Source organism: Cynocephalus volans, chromosome 3 (assembly GCF_027409185.1).
Source record: "Cynocephalus volans isolate mCynVol1 chromosome 3, mCynVol1.pri, whole genome shotgun sequence".
Lineage (NCBI taxonomy): Eukaryota > Metazoa > Chordata > Mammalia > Dermoptera > Cynocephalidae > Cynocephalus > Cynocephalus volans.
Window position 1 is genome coordinate 25,769,071 of NC_084462.1, and position 20,742 is coordinate 25,789,812.

Here is a 20,742-nt window from a genome sequence, read left to right on the forward strand (position 1 = left end):
TTTTCCATTTCTATAATTTTGTCATTTCAAGAATGTTGTAGATACGGAATCATATGGTATGTAACCTTTTGGGAATGAAGTCTTTTCAGTCATCGTAATTCTCTGTTCACATCCAGGTTGTTGGGTGTGTCAACCTAAAAGAAGAAACTGAGGCAAAAATACGTAAAACAAAGAGTTTATTTGGGCCAAATTTTAGGCCTGCAGCCTAGGAGACATACTTAAGTCGCCTTGAATATGTGCTCCACCCAGCAGCAGTTACAGACAGACTTTTAAAGGAAAAAGGAGAAGTTAAGTGGATAGTTCCAAAGTTGTTTGCCAAGAATTTAAATTGGTTCAGTAAAATTACATGAGCTACTGATTGGCTATACATTATTCTGTGTGTCATAAATTCCAGAACATTGCAACAAAGAAAAAGTGCGGGTCATATTGTACAACTTGTAATAACATTTGGGTAATATATACCATTGGTGACAGCAGCTAGTCTGGATATTATTGCTAAAACATGCCTTTAGCGATTTTCCCGGACATGGGCGAGGGGGATGTGACTGAAGCCCCGTGCTCATATCTCTTTGGGCCTGATAAATTGAGCACAGCTTACACACCTGAGATTGCTCTGAGCTACTTTTCTTTCTCAGGTGTAACAAATGTTTATTCCTTTTTATTTGCTGAGTAGTTTTCCATGGTATGGACATACCAGTTGGTTCAACCATTCGTCCATTGAAAGACATCTGGATTGTTTCCACTTTGAGGCTTCTATGAATAAAGCTGCTATAAACACTCATATATGGGTTTTTATGTGAACATGAGTTTTTATTTCTCTGGGTAAATGCCCAGGAGTGCAATTGTTGGGTCATGGGGTAGTTGCATGTTTAGTTTTTTAAGAAACTGCCAAACTGTTTTCCAGAGCAGCTGCACCATTATACATTCCACCAGCAGTGTGTGAGAGATCCAGTTTCTCTGCATCCCTGCCAGCCTTTGGTGTTGTCACTATTTTTTATTTAGTCATTCTGTGTAGTCTACCTCATTGTGGTTTTAATTTGCATTTCCTTAATGGACAATGATGTTGAACATTTTTTCATGTGCTTACTTGCCAACTGTAAATCCTCTTCAGTGAAATGTCTCTTCATGTCTTTTGCCTATTTTCTAATTGGATTGTTTGTTGTTTTACTGTTGAGTTTTGAGATTTCTTTATATATTCCAGATACTAGTCTATTGTCAGATGTGTAGTTTGCAAATATTTTATCCCACTTCATGGCTTGTCTTTTCATCCTCCTAACAGACTTGTGCAGAGCAAAAGTTTTTAAGTTTATAAGTTTTTCCTTTTATGGATCATGCTTTTGTGTCAAATCTAAGATTTCTTTGCCTAGACTTAGATCCCGAAGATTTTCTCTGTTTCTTTTTTTTCCTAAAAGTTTTATAGTTTTATGTTTTACAGTTAAGTCTAAGATAAGGTGTAAGGTTTAGTTTAAGGGTTTTGTTGTTTGTTTGTTTGTTTTGTTTTTTCCCGTCTATGGATGTCTAATTGTCCTAGCACCATTTGTTGAAAAGCTGTCCCTCCCTCTCTTATTGAATTGCTTTGCATCTTTGTCCAAAATCATTTGGACATAGCTGTGTCAGTCTGGTTCTAAGTTCTGTATTCTTGTCCATTGATCTGTGTGACTGTTGATCTGCCAGTACCATACTGTCTTGATTATTGTAGCTATATAAGAAGTCTTGACATCAGGTAATTTGATTCTTCTCACTTTATTATTGTTTTTCAAAATTGTTTTAAATATTATAGTTTCTTTATCTTTTCGTATAAATTTTAGAATTATCTTGCCAATATCTACTAAAAATCTTTATGGGATTTTTTTTTTAATGGGATTGCATTAAATCTGTGTATCCATTTGGGAAGAATTGATATCTTTAGTATGTTGAGTCTTCCAATCCAGAAACATGGTTTATCTTTCCATTTATTTATATCTTTATTGATATATTTCATCTTTCTTCATTGATTATTTGATTTCTTGTGGGTTTTGGCATATACAAGTCCTATACTTGTACATGTTAGATTTACACCTAATTATTTTATGTTTTTGAGTGATTGTATGTGGTATTATTTTTGTAATTTGTAAAGTTGCATCTTTAATTTCAATGTGCATGTGTTCTTTGCTAATATCTATATCTAAAAATATACATAGTGTCTATATCTAAAAATACAGTTGATTTTCATATGTTCGTCTTGTATCCTGTGAACTTTCTGAACTCACTCACTAGCTCTGGGAAGGTTTCTGTAGTCTTTGAGATTTTCTATGAAGACAATCATGTCATTTGCAAAGAGGGGCAGTCTTTTTTCTTCCTTTTGATCTGTATGCCTTTTGTTTTCTTTCCTTGCTGCTGCACTGGCTAGATCTTCCAGCACGATGTTGAGTAAGAGTGGTGAGAATGGACAGAATGCTTGGTTCCCAAATCTTAGGGGGAAAACATTTTACCATTAAGCATAATCTTAAGTGTAAGGTTTTTGTAGGTGTTCTTTATCAAGTAGAGGAAGTTCCCCTTTTACTATTTTTGTGAGAGTGTTTATGGGTGTTGACTTTTGTCAAATGCTTTTTTGCATTGACTGATATGATCACGTGATTTTTTTTTCTTCTTTAGCCTGTTAATATGGTGGAAAGTGGCAGGCAGCTGGCGGGTACAATCAGATCACATGGCAAGAGGAAGCAAAAGAGAGAGAGAGAGGAGGTGCCAGGATCTATTAAACAACCAACTCTCATGGGAACTAATAGAGTGAGAACTCACTCATTACTCCCCCCTCCCCCAGGGAAAACATTAATCCATTCATGAGGGATCCGCCCCCGTGACTCAATCAGTTTCCAACACTGCCACATTCAGGATCACATTTCCACATGAGTTTTGGAGGGGATAGCACACCCAAACTCTATCATTCCGCCCCTGGCCCCCCAAAACTCATGTCACTCTCACATACAAAATACAATCATTCTATCCCAAGAGTCCCAAAAGTCTTAGCTTGTTCCAGCACCACTTAAAAATCCAAAGTCCGAAATCTCATCTGAGACCAACAGCAAAAGTCTTTCTAGCTGTGAACCTGTAAAAACAAAACTAAATTTATTTACTTCCAAGATACAATGGTGGAAGAGACATTGGGTACACATTCCCATTCCAAAAGGGAGGAATAGGCCGGAAGAAAGGAGAAACAGGGCCCAAACAAGTCTGCAACCCAGCAGGGCAGACATTAAGTCTTATTGCTCCAAAATAATCTTCTTTAACTCCAAGTCCTGCATCCTGAGCACAATTGGGCATCTGGGCACCCAAAGCATCAGGCAGCCTCACTCCCACAGCTCTGCCAGGTGCAGCCCAGTGAGCTGCCCTGGTGCCTGTGCTTTTCCAGGCTGGCGTTGCACATTACCACTGGCCCTGCAGTTCTGGGGTCCTGGCGGCAGCTCCACTGCCTTGGCTCTACTAGATATTTCCCTGGTGGGGGCTCTCTGTGGGGGCTCTGACCCCACTTTTCTGCTCCATGTCATTCTAGTAGATGGTCTCTGCAGTGGCTCTGCCCCTGTGGCAGGTCTCTGCCTGGGTCTCTAGGCTTTTTCATGCATCCTCTGAAATCTGGGTGGAGGCTGTCATGCTTCCACTGCTCTCAAGTTCTGCCGGCCTGCAGACTTAATACAACGTGGATGCCATGGAGATTTCAGGCCTCTGCTCTCTAGGGCTGCTACATGAACCACACTTGGGGCTGCTCCAGCCAGAGCAGCTGGGATGCAGGGAGCAGGTTCCTGAGGGCAGCTGGGCCCCAGGTCTGTCCTCTGGGACAACTCAGTCCTTTTAGGCCTCAGGGCCTGTGATGGGTGGGGCACCCTTCCAGACGTCTCAAATGTCTTTAGGGCTTTTTTCCCATCAGCCTGCTTGTTAGCATCTGCCTGCCTTAACTCCAAGATAATGTCTTTAACAACCAGCTTATATGCTTCACTCTTGCATTTTTCTCCTGTTCTTCTCTTCTCTACCTCATGGCCAGGCTGCAAATTTTCCAAATCTTTACATTCTGCTTCACTTTTAAATTCTGGCTTTACATCATGCCTTTGCTGCCATAACTCAGAGTAGGCTGTTAAAAGTAACCATGCAGCTTCCTTAATGCTTTGCTGCTTGGAAATTTCTTTAGCCAAATGCTCTGGTTCACAACTCTTAAGTCCCACTTTCCACAAAGTCCAAGGGCATGGACACAATTCAGCCAAGTTCCTTGCTATGGTGTAGCAAAGGTGATCTTTTGTCCAATTCCCAATAAGCTCCTTATTTCTATCTGAGACCTCATCATCTGCATGGCCTTTAATGTCCACATTTCTATCAGCATTCTGGTCACAACTATTTAGCCAATCTCTAAAATATTCCAAACTTTCCCTCATCTTTTTCTCTTCTTCTAAGTCCTCCAAACTCCTCCAACCTTTGCCTAATACCCAGTTCCAAAGCTGCATCCATATTTTCAGGTATCTGTATAGCAACACCCCACTCCTGGTATCAATTTTCTGTATTAGTCCATTTTGTGTTGCTGTAATAGAATTAACTGAGACTGGGTAATTTATAAGGAAAAGAGGTTTATTTGGCTTATGATTCTGGGACAGCTGCATCTGGCACAGGCCTCAGGTTGCTTCTACTCATGGCAGAAAGTGACGGGCAGCTGGTGGGTACAAGCAGATCACATGGCGAGAGGAAGCAAGAGAGAGAGAGAGGAAGTGCCAGGGTCTATTAAACAACCACCTCTCACAGGAACAAATAGATCGAGAACTCACTCATTAATCCCCCCTCCCCCAGAGAGAGCATTAATCCATTCATGAGGGATCTGCCTCCATGACTCAATCAGTTTCCAATACTGCCACATTCAGGATCACATTTCCACATGTTTTGGAGGGGACAACACATCAAAACTCTATCATCTGTTGTTTTTCTATTTTCAGATGCATTGATTTCTGCTCTTTACTATGTTCTTCCTACTTATTACTTTAGATTTATTTTTCTCTCTTTTCTCAAAGTTCCTAAGATGAGCTGATTTAGGTTTTGAAAAGATCACTGGCTGCAGTGGGGAGAATGGATGCAGGCATGGCATGAGGGGTGGTGGCTCACACTAGGGTGACAGCTGGGGCAGTAGAAAGAAGTGGTGGGTTCAGGGGGTGTCTGCAAGCTGAGAAGACAGGAGTGTCTCATCACTTAATGGCAGGTAGCAACCAGGGATAACCCTATATTTTTGGTGTGAGCAGCTGGCTGGCTGGGCATGACATTCACAGAGATGGGGACACTGGGAGGAGGTCGGGTCTGAGAGGCAGAAACCAACAGTTCCACTTTGGCCAAGTTAAGTGTGAGATGCCTGCAGGGCATCCATGGGCGAGGGGTGCCAGGTAGAAAGTGGAGTAGGAGGAAGGAGCCAGGGCTAGAGCCATATTGTATTTCATTGATCCTAAGATGCTGTGGGTAGTAATGCTGCTAATTAAACTATAGCACACTATCAACTGTAGTAAGAATCCCAATGTCAGAGATGTTAAAATGTAATAATACGTGCATATTAGAACTGAGGACACATGGTATGATTGAGAAGCATCAGCATGTAGATGGTATTTTAAAGTCATGAGACTGGAGGTGACCTTGGGGGTGAATAGATGGAGGAGGGAGGCTGGTCCCTGAATAGTCCTGGGCACCCCAAACTTACAGGTGGGTCTAAAGAGGAGGAACCAGCTAAGGAGACCAAGGGGGAGCAGCCAGAGAGCCTGGTGTCCTGGGAGGTGAGTTTCAGGAGGGGGGTAAGGGGGAGAACGCAACTGTCCCAAATGCTTCCATAGGGTGACGCCTTACAAGTGACCACTGGATTTAGCAATGTGGGGCCACTGGGGACCCTGGCACGTGCAGATTTAGGGAGTGACGGGGATGGAGGCCCAGATGACATGGGGGGATGAGAAAACAGGAGGTGAGGAAGTGCAAACCACGAGAACAGAAAATTCAAGAAGTTTTGCTGTGAAGGGAGCAGGAAATGGGGCTTGGAAGCTGGGGGCAGCCTGGGGTCAGGGGATTCATTTTGTTTGTTTTTAAGAAAGGAGGTCTGAGAGCATGTTTATGAACTGCTGAGAAAGAGCCGGGAGAGCGGAGACAATGGCAAAGGACCACTGCAGGGGCGAGTGCCGGAGAAACCAGAGGGGTGGGCAGGGAGCAGCGGGAGAAGGGAAGGCCGGGAGCGGGGGCACCCACACAGGGCACCCATATGACACTGAGACCGTCTGATTTCGGGGATCTTTCACCAACCCGTGAGCACCTCAAAGGCAGGAGGACCACGATGTCCTCATCGCGTTATTACCAGGACTTACCACAGGGTCCAACACGTTCAGGTGCTCAACGGTGTTCATTACGTGAACGAGTCCATCTTCTTGTGAAAAGAAAAGAATATTTATATATAATACAACTGTTTGCCGTGTGTATCTCACCACTGTGTGATTTTTTTTATGTTGGGTTTTTGTAGTGTGGGTGTGTGTTGGAGGTAGAGGTGAAGGTAGCGCCAAAACTCGTGTTTGCTCTCGTGAGGCCCAGAGCCTGTGAGGTCTCGGTACACTGGGGACAGTGGCCTTGCCTTAGGTTTCATTAGGAGTGTGGGGGGGCACATGTTAATCAAAGACTCATAAGCAGTGGAGGGAGGCCTGGACCAAGGGTTTCCCTGGGGAAGGACATTTGAGCAGAGATCTGGGGGATGAGGGGCTTTCACTAGAGAAGGGGTGTGGGTGCAGAAGAGGGGTCCTGGCAGAGAGAACAGCCTGTGAGGGTCATGCCATGGGACCTAGAGGGAACCCAGCCTGCGGGCAGGTGCCCTAGGCCAGTCCCCTCCCTGACAGCTGGTGACTGCCTCCTGACGGCTCTGTGGTGAGGGGCTGGACTGGGCGACTTCTCTGTAAAGGCCGCCCAGACCCAGCTGGGGACCTGAAGGCAGAGAGGGCCAGCAGTGCTTCCCTCCTCTGTGACTTAGTTTCCCTTTCTGGAAAATGGGGATAGCCCCCTGCCTCACTCTTGAGTGGAGAAAACGCCCTGGCTTGTGTTCTGTTCCTTGCCGTGGGGAGGTCAGGCGTCATTGACGCTGCCCTCTGCCTTCAAGCCCCTTCCTCAGCTGCTAGCAGGGGTGGGCCGGGGCACAGGGGCCTGAGAGACTTGGAAGGACAGTCCCAGGGACTCGGGGGTTAAGTTTTCTTCAGCTGGGCTTGCCCTGCCCTTGGCTGTCTCCCTGGCCCCTCCGAGTTCTCTGATGGCATCAGAGCCAAACTTTTCCAGATGTGCTGAGCGAGGGGTTTGCCGGAGCTCTCCAGGGCTTCATCTGCCTCCTTCATTCCCTCTGCCAGACGCCCCCGCCAGCCAGCCTCCCCCCTCCAGTTGGGTCGCCTGCTGCTTGGGACAGCTGCCCTGCCCAGAAGGTTACATGAAGTCCTGGATTTAGGAACTTTCTTAAAAGATGGCCCTTCTTCCCTGCCCCTGCTCCTCAGCTGGGCTGTCTGGCCGAGAGCTCACAGGGCTGCCTCCCCCAGTGGTGGGAGCCTGTCTGGGCTACGTCCCCCTACCGCCACTGCCCCCAAGCAGACACTGGTCCTGGCTGGACTGCGAGGGGAAGCCTGGGCGGAAGACACTGCCTGCTGGGCCCACTGTCCCTTCCGTCTGGCATCTAGGAATGACTAGCTTGGATTCCAGGGAGGCCAGAGGCCAGAGACCCCAGCGTCCTGCCTCAGAACTGGGGTGGGACAGCCCCTTCCCCTCCCAGCCCACCGCTGCTATTAATCAAGGGATTCATAATCTCCTGCCTCTCTCTGAAACCCCCACTCCCGTTTCCTGTTGAGTCTCCAGCCTGTCTCGGAACCTCCCAGTCTGTTCCTCCTCGCGGTGGTCCCTGTTGGGGAAGTGGGGGCCAGGGCAGGAGAGGGGGCCAGGCAGGAACGGAGTTCTGGAAGGCTGAAGTGCCCAGTGAGGGAGGGGGCGCCCTGCTCCCCCAGACGAGATCTCTGGGCTGGCAGAGTCTTTCTGAGCGGGAGAACCAGGTGGATAGCAATGTCCGGGCACCCACTGAGGCACCTCGTGATGCTTTGGGGACATCACCTTTGGAAGCCAGAGAGCCATGGCCACCTCACCCCACCTGAAAGCCCTTTCTTCAGATCTCCTCTTATGTGACCTTGTGTGCCCTGGGCTGCCTTTGGGGACACACAGGACACCTGCGCAACTTTCCAGGACAGTCATCAAGCCTGCGGTGGGATTCCTGAACCTTCTGCAGGCTGGACATGTTGAGCTACTGCAGCAGCTCTTTGGAGGACCTCATGACCTCAGTCCTCTGTGCTCCCTGGGAGGGTCCTGGGCAGGGGGTCAAGGGCTGTGGCCTGAGGGCTCCCGGGAGGCAGCTTCTGTGCAGTGGAGCCAATAAGAACACACACGTCAGACACATCAGGAGGCCGCGTCCGTCAAGCCTATGCCACTTTACAATCTGGAGTCTGACCCCCTGCTCTCCTCGGCCTCAGTGTTCTTCCCTGTAAAGTGGGGACTTTCATCCCTGCCAGGCCCCCCTCTCTTGGCCGGCAGCCTCCTGACTCACTTCTCCCCTTCCCACCCGGCCTCCACGCTGCCACAGGTGGAGCCTCTCATGAAAACAGATCACACGCTCCTCGGCTTCTCAGCACCAGGGGCCTCCTCATGGCCAGGAGGGGTGGCCCCTCAGTGGGTACCCAAACCTGTTTGTTGAAAGGCAGAAAAGCCACATCAGGTCTTCTGTTTATTTTTGAATCTATAAAATAAGAGAAACGAAGCTCTACTGATTTTTAATATATGCAAAGACAGTAAATAGTCCATGTATGCATTAATATGCATTATCACAGGCTCAAAAGTACTGTGCTGCTCAGGAGCATGATCCGAAAGCCCAGAGAGCTCTGGCCAGGCCAGTGTCCACAGGCTGAGTGCAGCTTCCTGGCCTGCATTCCAGGCCTCTCCCAGCCTGGCCTTCGTGAGCTGTCCTGTCCGTCAAAGCACTCTGCTCAAATGCACCCAGAACCACCTCTGGGGCTCTCCTGGTGCTGGCTTCCTCCTTGCCTTCTCAGCTCGACCGACCTCCGCAAGTGTTCCCCATATGGGAAGCCTTTTCTGCCCCCTGCCGTGGAAGAACCGGGTCCTGCTCCTCCAGACATCAGAACGCAGACATCAGTTTTCATAGCCGTCCCCAGCCCTGCACCCTGATCTGCAGGGAGCTGCTGGTCCAGCCAGCACTGCAGTTCCCTGACTGGAACTGCATTGGGGTCACACTGTTCACTGATGGCTTCATTCATTCCATCAGTCTTTACTGAGCACATGTGATGTGCCTCCCTGCAAGCTAGACTCGGGTCAAGCCAGGCTTGCTGGAGGAGACAGACATCAGACAAATAATTGCAGGGGTGGGTGTGTAATTATAAGTGCTTGGAGGAGAAGTCTGGGCTCTTTGAGAGCGTAAATCGAGAGGGCCCAGCCTGCAGTGGGGTGGGGGGCAGGACAGAGGGTGGGCTAGTCAAGGAGGGCCTCTCAGAGGAGGCGGCACTTCTGCTGGGCTCTGGGGGCTGCACCAAAGCTAATCTGGGTCTTGTGCAGAGGGAAGGGCAGATGCACAAGCCCGGGCATGGCTGGTGGAGTTCTGAGTGTGGGGGGGTGGGGCGAGCAGGAGGTGGCCAAGGTGGACAGACAGTGGCTGGATCTTAGTCCACGTAATCATACTAAGGATTTGGGTTTTGTCCTAAGATTGAAGAGAAGCTAGGAAGGGTTCAAAAAGGAAATTTCTGCTAGGAAAACATCCCTTGGGGGAACCGGAGAAACCTCATCTGACCTCTGGGACTCATCTGGGGCAGGAGATGGTGGCAGCTGCAGTCAAGGCTGGGGCAAAGGTTCACGGCTGGCTCCTCCACTTCCTGATGGTGCAGGACTCAGGGTTTTCATCTGTAAAACAGGGACAGGAAAACTTGCAGGTATGAGTGGGCTGAGCACTCAGGTGTTCAGTTGATACCACTCCCGAAAGTCCCCTTCATTTCCAGATCTGATTTTGCCATCTGTAAAATGGGCATATAGAGCACTTTCTGTAGACCAGTGAGGGGCTCCCCACCTTCAGCCCATCCCCATGGTCTTGTGGCCTTGGAAGCCAGTCAGCCCCCAGGCTCCAGGTGAACCACCACAGGATTTCTTTTGACTTATGCACCACTGAATGTAGAGCCCAGGTAAAGACCCAGGCCTGGGCCCCAGGGGAATAACAGGTTTGGGAGGAGTCAGATCCCTGGTCAGTCAGTTGATGAATAGTCTTGACTGTAGTGTGGACTCTGCTTTTCATCCTCATGGAAGTTGGGATGGATGGGGCATCTCCATCTTGGGGAGGATTCAGGCCTCGAGACCAATCTCGTTTCTGCCTCCAATATCCAGGAGTCATTAAAGTCTTGGTGACAGGAGGGACTCTCCAGGGCTATGTGACCCTCGCCCAGGACCTCATCCTTGGCCCTTGATATTGCTGCCAAGGAGAGAGTCTAACACCACTTTGTGGGTGGTGGGGTGAGCCCTGAGCTGGGGTGCAACCTTTGCAGAGAACCTTGAGCAAGTCGGGTTCTTTCCTGGACTCTTGTGTCCTCAACTGAGAACAGCTTTGAGGCTGTCAGAGGTTAAATAAAATATGCGAACCCCAGGATTATATTAGCTGTCTTACTGTGGAGGAGGTCTCTGGGGGCTGTTCTGATTTGAAAGGAATTGTTCCTTGGGGTGAGGGGTGGGAGTGGGGTGGAGAGAGGCCTATCTGCCTCTTGGGAGCAGTCTTAAAATAACAACAGGTGGCCTCCTTATCTCAGATATGCCCTCAAGACAGCGTGTGTGTGAGTGAGTGTGTGTGTGTGTGAGTGTGTGTGTGTGTGTGTGTGTGTGTGTGTGTGTGTGTGTGTGTGTGTTCCTACTTCATTCATCGGTTCATTCATTCATTTATTCATCAGTTATCTACTGATGTGGCTATACTTTAACAACACTGTGTTCAGTAGATGAGGCAGAGGCGGGTTGTGCTTGGGAGGATGTCCTGGTCTGTCGGGGGCAATTACAAAATAAAGAATAGCTTCATCATTATTATAATTGATAACAGTTGCTAACATTTATTAGCATTTGCATCTTCTACCTGGACACCATGTCAAGCACTGAATATAAATCTGTATGAGTCTGCTTGGGCTACTATAACAAAATATCACAGACTGGGTGTCTTAAGCAATGAACATTTATTTCTCACAGTTCTGGAGGCTGGGAACTTCAAGATCAAGGGGCTGGAAGATTTGGCTCCTGGTGAGGGCTCCTGGTTTTCAGATGGCTGCCTTGTTGCTGCGTCCTCACATGGCAGAGAGGAAAAGAGCTCTGGTCTCTCTTTCTGTTCTTATAAGGCCACTAACCTTGTAATGGAGGTCCTACCATTACAACCTCATCTAAACCTAATCCCCTCCCAGAGGCCCCACCTCCAAACACCATTACATTGGGGGTTAGGGCTTCAACATATGAATTGGGGGTGTATTAATCTGTTCTCTTTTGCTTATAACAGAATACCTGAAACTGGGTAACTTATAAAGAAACGAAATTTATTTCTTACAGTTTGGGGCTGGGAAGTCCAAGGTCCAGGGAACACATCTGGTGAGGGTCTTCTATAACTATACAGGTATCACATGGTGAGAATGGGCTGAGCAAGAGTAAACTAAACTTCTCAATTTCTCTCCTTATAAAGCCATGAGAACCACTCCTATGACCATCTATTAAACCATCAGTGGATTAGTCCATTCAAGAGAGTACAGTCCTTATATTTAATCACCTCTTAAAGGCCCCACATTTCAATTACCATAACAGTGTTTCCCACCCTCTAATGCTGTTAAAATAGAGATTAAGTATCCAATATGTGAACTTTTGGGGGACATTTTTAACCCATAGAATTCTGCCTCTGGACCCCAAAGTTTATATCCTTTTCACATGTAAATACATTCATTCCATCCCTAAAGTCTTAACTTGTTTCAGGTCAAAAGTCCAAAGTCTCATCTGTGAAACCAAACAAGTTTTCTACTTACAAGATGCAATGATGGGACAGGCATAAAACAGAAATCCTCATTCCAAAATGGAAAAATAGACCAAAAGAAAGGGGTTACAGGTCCCAAACAAGTCCAAAACCCAGCAGGGCAGGAATCAAATCTGAAACCTGGAGAATAAATTCCCTTGACTCCATGTCTGGAATCCTCTGCACACTGGTGAGGGGGTTGGACCTCCAAGTCCTTGGGCAGCCCCACTCCTGTAGTTTTTCTGGTCTCCAGCCATGCTTTAACTCTTGCAGGCTGGCATTGCATGCTGGTAGATCTACAGCTCTGGGGTCCCCATGGTGGTCCCACTCTCACAGCTCCACTAGGCATGGCACTGATGGGGTTTTTCTGCTGCCACTCTGACCCAACAGTTGTGCTCAGCATTTCTCTAGTGAAGGCTCTCTGTGGTGACCCTGGCACTGTGACAGATGTCTTCCTAGGCCCCTATGATTTTCCATACATCCTTTGAAATCTGGGTGCGATGCCTCTACAAGCTCTTACATTCTGCAAGCCTGTAGACTCAACACCACACGGACACTGCCAAGGTTTCCAGTACTTATCTTCCAAAGCAGTAGGTCCAGTGGCTCTTGGGGCCCATTTAGCTACAGCTAGAGCAGCCGGAGCAGCCGGGGTGCAGGGAGCAGCATCCCCAGGTGCCTCTGGGCAGTGAGCCTGTGGGGGGTGCCCAGGCCTGTTCCCCCAAACCATTCTGTCTTCCTAGGCCTCTGGGTCTGTGATGGGAGGGGATGCCTGGAAGATCTCTGAAATGCCTTCAGGGTCTTTCTTCCATTCTCTTGCTTCTTATTTACATATAAGACCTTCTCAGAATGGCCTTTACTGTCCATATTTCTGTCAGCATTCTGGTCACCACCACTTAAACAGTCTCTAAGACCTTCCAAGCTTTCCCTGGTTTGCTTGTCTTCTAAACCTTCACCAATATCTAGGCTTTTCCTATCCTCCTCCTCCAAATTCTTCCAGCCTCTGCCCACCATCCAGTTCCAAAGCCACCTCCACATTATCTGGTATTTGTTATAAGCAACACCCCACTTCCTGGTACCAATTTTCTGTATTAGTCTGTTTTCTGTTGCTTATAATAGAATACCTAAAACTGGGTAATTTATAAAGACACAACATTTATTTCTTACAGTTTTGGAGGCTGGGACATCCAAGGTCCAGGGAACACATTTGGTGAGGGCCTTCTTATACAGTGATGCAGGGTGTCACATGGTGAGCATGGGCTGAGCAAAAGTGAGCTAAGCTTCTCACTCATTCTCCTTCATAACTACACCCATGACCACCCCTTAAACCATCAATGTATTAATCCATTCGTGAAGGTACAGTCCTTACATCTAATCACTGCTTAAAGGCCCCACCTTTCAATTACCATAATAAGATATTCCACCTTCTTAACACCATTATAATGTAGATTGTTTCCAATACATGAACTTTTGGGGGACACATTTAACCCATAGTCGGGGGAGGGAATACAAACTTTCAGTCCATAACAACATTGGCTGGCCAGTTAGCTCAGTTGGTTAGAGTGCAGCTCTCTAACACCAAGGTCATAGGTTCAGTTCCCCTTACCATCCAGCTGCCAAAAAATTAAAAAATAACAGCATTATCTCATTTTTTACTTAGCATTTATATTTTATTAGTTTTGAGTGATTTAAAAGGTACAGACTTCAAAATCTAGAAAGTATAAAGGAATTTGCACTGAAAACTAAGGCCTCCTCCAATCCTAGGGGTGATCACTATGCCAGTTTCTTGTGTATTTGTCAAGAGATAGAGAATTCCAACTAAATAAATCCTTTATGACCATAGATGTAAAAAATCAGAACAAGATATTAGAAAATAGAATGTAAATATAAATATAAAAAGGGTAACACATCATGACCAAGTGGGATTTATCCCAGGAATGCAAAGTTAGCTTAACATTTGAAAGTCAATTAACGTGATACATCAAAGAACAGAATAAAGAAGAAAAATCACTATCGTCTCAATAGACATAGAAAAATTATTAGATAAAATTCAACACCTGTTTATAATTAAAAAAAACCAAACTCTCAGCAGACCACATATATATAGAGGATTGAATTGTGTCCCCCCAAAACTCACTGAAGCTTGAATTATGTCCCCCAAGTTTTATGTATTAGAAACTTGGCCCCCACTGGGACTGAAAAGGTGGGAAATCCTATTATGGTCATTGAAAGGTGGGGCCTTGAAGAAGTGATTAATTGTAGGACCGTGCCGTAGTGAATGGATTAATAATGGCGGTTGGGGACATGGTTCTGAGGACTTTAAAAGAAGAAAGAGGAGAGTCTGTCTCTCTCTGCTCTCTCTGCTTCCATCATCTTACAATGTGAGACCCCTGGGTCACTATTGCCACCAAGACCCTCACCAGATGTGTTCCCTGGACTTTGGACTTCCTAGCCTCTAAAACTGTAAGCAATAAATTTCACTTTCTCTCTGAATTACCCAGTTCTAGGTATTTTGTTATAAGCAACAGAAACGGACTAATAAGGATAGAAGGGAACTTCCTCAATCTAATAGAGTATGTGCAATAAAACCTACAACTAACATCATCCTTCACTGATGAAATATTATATGCTTTCCACCTAAGTGTGGGAACAAGAAAAGGCAAAAACACCAGGAAGATAAAAGGCATACAGATGAGAAACAAAGAGGTAGGACTCTTTATTCATAGATGACATTATTTTGTACATAGAAAATCCAAACAATCCATGACCATACTACTAGAATTAATAAATGAACTTAGCAAGGTCACTGGATACAAGGTCAACATACAAAAAAAATGCATAACAATATACTTACAATAAACAAATAGAAAGTGAAATGTAAAAACCTCCCTTGTATGATAAAATCAAAAAATATTAAATACTGCATGGACTGAATGTTTGTGACCCCTAAAGCCGTGTTGAAGCCCTAACTCCAGTGTGGCTGTATCTGGAGATGGGACCTTTAAGAAAATAATTAAGGTTAAATGAGATCATAAAGGTGAGGTCCTGATCTGATAGGATTAGTGTCCTTATAAGAAGAGATACCAGAGAGCTTTTTTCTCTCTCAGCTTGTGCACAAACCAAGGAAAGGCCACGTGAGGACAGAGTGAGAAGGGGGCCATCTGCAAGCCAGGAAGAGAGCCCTCACCAGAAACAGAAGTGGGTGGAACACTGATCTCGGCTAGAGCCTCCAGAGCTGTGAAAAAATAAATTTCTGCTGTTTAAGCCACCCAGTCTATGGTATTTTTTATGGCAGCCCAAATTGACTGATACAAATAACTAGGAGTAAATTTAACAAAAGATATATGCACTGCTAAGAAAAATTGGAGAAGACCTAAATGAATGGGAAGTTATGCCATATTCATGGATAGGAAGACTCAGTATTATTAAGATGTCAGTTCTCTACAAATTAATCTATGGATTCAATGTAATCTTTATGGGATTTTTCTTGGGCAGAGTGAAGGCAGCTTGTTGTGCTATGGTGGCAGGAGCCTTGGCTGGGAGCAGTAGAGGAGGTGAGGGTGGAAAGGTAGGCAGGGCCTTATTTACTGACCTAAAGGGTTTGGTCTTTAGTCTATGGGAGCCACAGAAGGTTTTGAGGGAGGACAGTCACCAAACTGGATCTGCATTTAGAAAGTTTGCACACTGTACTCCCAGCAGCAGGGGCTGGGAGTTCTTCATAGTGTAGGAGGCCAAAGCTCCCTCAAGTTCTTGCCCAGACTGGGGGATGGGCCACGAATGCTGAACCTGCCTTGGGCATTCAGGTGAGACCCCCACGAGGGGTCTGCAGAGCTTGGCCCATTGGGCTGGTGAAGCAGCGCCACCTACTGGAGTGCCCTGCACCTGGACTTCACAGGCCATCTGGTTGGTTACTTTGCAGCCTTCTGGTCCCAGAGTGTCTGTCACAGGTCACCCCTGTGGCCCTCAGAGTAAGGGTCAAAAATAGAACTTCTCTGGGGGGACGAGCTCTCCCTCTGGTACAGGAGCCCAAGATCAGTATCCTTGTTTAGAGATGTTGGGAGGAAGAATGTTCCCTCCTACTGAATGAACACAAACTAGTATTACGGGGCTCTGGCATCAATTCTGTTCGGGTTCGAGTCCTAGTTCCACCACCTCTAGCAGTGTGACCTTGAGAAGTTACTCACCCTCATTGTGCCTCAGTTTCCTCATGTGTAAATTAGGAATAACAATGGTATCAACCTGTTAGGGTTGTTGTGAGTCAGAGTGCGTAAAGCACTCAGTGCGGAGTCTGACACATGGTGAGTACTCAGTTGAAGCTGTTATTATATCTATTATTATCACCATCATCATTATTGCAGGCGTGGACTGAAGTGAGAATGCCTGGTGTATCTGGAAGGCTCAGGGGCTGGAGGGTGAGGGGTGGTGTGCGGCTCAGGGGCCAGAGGTGGCTGTGCCAGCTGGGGAAGGGCCGGCACACATGGCTAAGCTGCTGGGACTCTCTCCTGATGATGGCGGAGACAACAGAAAGAACGAGGTTGGATCTGCATTTTGCACACCCGGCATTTGTGCATGTCTGTCCACTCTCAGAGCCTCACCCCCGCATCCTGGTCTCAATGGCATCCTCATACAGACCAGGACATGGCTCAGAGAGGTCACGTTACCTGTGCAAGTCCACACAGTGAATTGGGGAAGTGCTGGAATCCCAGAGCTTGTGCCCCAAGCCCTGTGCTCCATTTACTCCCTGTGCTGAGGTGATGGGAGGGACCCATTTCTGGCACCAGCTGCACTCGGCAGGGCTTGAGCAGCAAACAACTTGACCCTATCCCCTGCCCTGGCCATCAGCTCCGGCTGGACTCTAGCTGTTCTGGCCTCTCTTGGTCAGAAGAACAATCTCATTTCAATAATTAATTTTACAGCTGCCATCTTTTATCTAAATGGAAGCTTCTCCCCTCCTGCAGCTGGGCCCGCTTCCGGTTGGGGGATCTGCAGCTGCAGGGGCAGTTGGGCCCTTAACTTTCTCAGCCTTCATTTCTCACTTGCAGATGTTGATGAGGGTCCCCTAGGGCAGGAGGGGGACAGGCAGAGGAAGGAGCAGGAGAAGTCTTACTCAGCTCGTACTGTTGTCATCTGGCCACGGGACCCCTGCATGTGGCTCATGTGCATTGCTGGCCCCTTCGTGGGGGACATTCTCAGATCTCCCAGGCATGGAGCATGCCCAGCTAGGCATTTCCACCTTGCAGGACACTACTCTCACTGGCTGCCTGCTCATGGCCTTGCCTCAGCCTCTACTTCCCAGGGACTCTCCTTGCTGTTGGGTCCACTCACTCCAGGCGGCCCTCTAGAGGACAGTCCCTCTAACGACCACCAAGTCCTGCTTCCTTTTGGGGGTGCTGGAGTTCCACATCTGGCCGACATCAAATACACACATATGCTGCCCTGCCAACCACCAAGGGGAGCCAGCCACTTGTGCCCTTTAAGCAAGAGTCAGATCCACCCCCTCCAGTGGCCCCAGACTGCCAGGCACTGTGTCATGCTCTCCTCGGGGTTCTATTGGGCTAAGGGGGAAAGCATCTCAGTCCCCTCCTCCCAGGTGCTGGGGTGGGCTTAACCTCCACTCAGGATGTTGTGCCCCCAAGAATTCTTCACTTTCTTTTATGTAGCCTGGAGGTGGTGATGGGCTGAGGCTGGAGGTTCCGCAGGCAGTGGCATTTCCTACATGGCCGCTCTAGTCCTGGCCCCTGGCTTTGGGGGGACTGGGTGGCTGTGGCATTGTTCTCAAACCCGCTGGAACTGTGAGTGCACAGGTCCTGTGTCAGCAGCCCATAACACAGCAGCGACTGTGCGTGTGGAGTGTGTGGGAGTGTGTGTGTGTGAGCGTGTGCCTGTGTGAGAGCTGTGAGACAGCGTGTCTGCGTGAGTGTGTGAGAACGCGTGAGTGTGTGGGCGTGTGATTGAGTGTGTGGGTTAGCGTGTGTTAGCTGAGAACGTGTGTGTGAGCGTGTGCATGAGTATGCACAAGCGAGTACGTGAGAGTGAAACAGAGTAAGGCTAGGCCTGTGAACCAAACTGACTCCATTTTCCCTGCAGAGGACACTTTGTTACTTTTCCACTCCTCAGTCATGAGACTCCTCAGGGCAAATGATTACCCCATGGGCTGCCCAGACAGAATAGACGGAGATAAGAGAGAAAACAGATATTTACTGAGTTGCAAAACCCCTCCCCAAGCTTGTTTACCATAATTGTAAAAGTTACAGATTAGCCCTAAGACCCCTTTAGAATTCCCACCTGGGCACAAAGCATCAAGGTGACTGCTATAGTGACCCTCCAGGGGTGACAATGATGAATACCACTGCCCACTGAGCATGTGCCCATGATGCGACCAGGAAGAACAGGACGGACTACCTCCAGTGACGCTGGCCTGCCACCCCTTAACTCCTTTCCATATAAAAGACCCTGAACAGCTCCCCTCGGAGGGCTAGCTTTACTGTTGCTACCCTCCTTATGCATCAGTCTATCTCCTCTTTTAATAAAGCCTTGCTTGCTTTACTGTTGGGTACATTGTTCATTTCTACGACTTTGGAATCCAAGAGCCTAATTTAATCACTGGCAAAAAATTGCAAAGCTTTGGGCACCGGAGAGGACTCTAGTTGCAAGAGGCAAGTGACCACTGGGACTGTTTTGCTCCCATGTCTCTGCTGCTGGTAGATCTCTCCTGGAGTCCCTGGCCCAACTTCTGACAAGGCAATGCTTTATTCTCTTTACCTTTCTCTGATTCTCTGAGCCCTCTTCTGTTTGGTTGGATTGTATCCACTTCTGTATAGGTGCACCCTGGAGGGCTCCTGGCTATGCTTTGTTTTCTGATTTAAATCTAGTGGATACTTTTCTTCTTTATGCTGAAAACAGTGGGGAGAACTGCTTTTATCAATTACTGTTGATGGAATAGTTTGTGGCTACTGTAATTTGTGGCTTTAAGGCCAGTGGGACCTCATCTGCGTTTGCTTAGAACCCAACTATCCAGCTCTGCTACTCCAGTTCTGGGAGCATCGTCAGAGCCAGAAGTGGGAAAACAGGCCATAACCCAGACCCTCTCCTCCAGGCCAGAGCTCATGAGGCATCTGATTAGGACTAGGCTAAACTGGACCCCACGGCTCCTCCTTTCACTTTGTTTGCTTGCTTAGACATTTAGTTGAGTACCAGTAATCTGAATAAACCTTCCAATCCTTGCATCAACTTTTGGACTTTCAGGTCATTTGTTTAAGGCGAGAGGGCAAGCTGAGCCTGACCTGTCGGTAACAAGAGTGTCTGTAGTGTGGGAGCGCACGAGTGTGTGCATGTGCTTATGCGAGTGTGTGAGAGTGTGAGTGCATGAGTGTGTGCACATGGGCATGTGAGTGTGTGAGAGCACGTGAGTGAGTGTTTAGCGTGTGAGTATGAGTGTGCATGAGGGCATTGAGTGTTAGTGAGAGGTGCATGAGTGTGTGCGAGTGGGTGTGTGTAAGTGTGTGAGAATGCAAGTGTTCAACTTATGCATGAGAGTATGAGTGTGAGAGAGCGAGTGGGTGAGTGTGCATGAGTGTGTTCACATGGGTGTGCATGTGCATGAGTGCATGTGTGTGTTTATGTGCAGACAGTGAATATATTTGTATTCCTGGGACCCAGGCTCCTCCATCCACTGCATGTCTCACCAGGTCACTTGCTGTAAAGAGAGGGGTGACATGAAGCAGTTGCTCTGCCACCCCTCCCTGCCCCGTCTGCACTGGGCTGCCCAGTTGCTGTAAAGGCCCAGCTGTGGGCACCTGTCCTGAAGGTTCTGGGCCTGGCTGCACTCGGCACACCACCCTCAGATTTACAGGGGAAACCCATTTGCTGGAATGTTTATGAAACACGAGTGAGAGAATTTTTCAGGTTCAGCGCCATATTTCTGAAACCCACCTCACTACTTGTGTGTTTTCCTGTCAACAGCACATCTCCACACATCACACCTGCTGCCACCAATTCTTTCATGATTTTTCCATTCACTGACTAAGTGGCCCAATGTCAGCAGATTTAAATCTTGTGAAGTCATGTAGTTTTGTCTTCAAGGGGAAATGGTACACATTTGATCAAACAGCAATGTTATAATGATGCACAAAAGTGAATAATGGAAGTCCCTTTGTGAAATTTGGTCACACATTTTATAATCACTATTCCTGGAGTGTCACAAAATATCACCAAACTTACTTGTAAGTAAATTTAAAAACTGTAGGGGTGCGGGACTTTACCATGGGATCCACAGCATTTTGCAGGAGCTTTTTTTATTGCTGCAAGAGTCCCACTACTGTATTCCAAGTTTGCACAGAAGTGACGCACTCTTCCGAGGACAGGGACTCAGTTTTACCAATCTATGACCACCATATAGGCTGGCCGGTTAGCCCACTTGGTTAGAGCACGGTGTTATAACACCAAGGTCAAGGGTTTGGATCCCTGCACCAGCCAGCTGCCAAAATATATATATATATATATATATATATGTATACACACACACACACACACACACACACACACATACACGCACATATATATATGACCACAGTACAGCAAGAAGTGGGTGTTCAGTAGTAGTCACTGGATGAATCAACCAAAAGAAATAATGATGAGAAAAAAGGTTGGAGTTAGTGAATTGAGGGTGGTTGAAA

General features: G+C 47.3%; 1 protein-coding gene across 2 annotated transcripts in view; it reads left to right on the plus strand.

The window, feature by feature from the left end:
* COL26A1 (collagen type XXVI alpha 1 chain) overlaps positions 1–20,742 on the plus strand; it is a 176,413-nt gene that overhangs the window by 57,678 nt on the left and 97,993 nt on the right. The window lies entirely within an intron of this gene.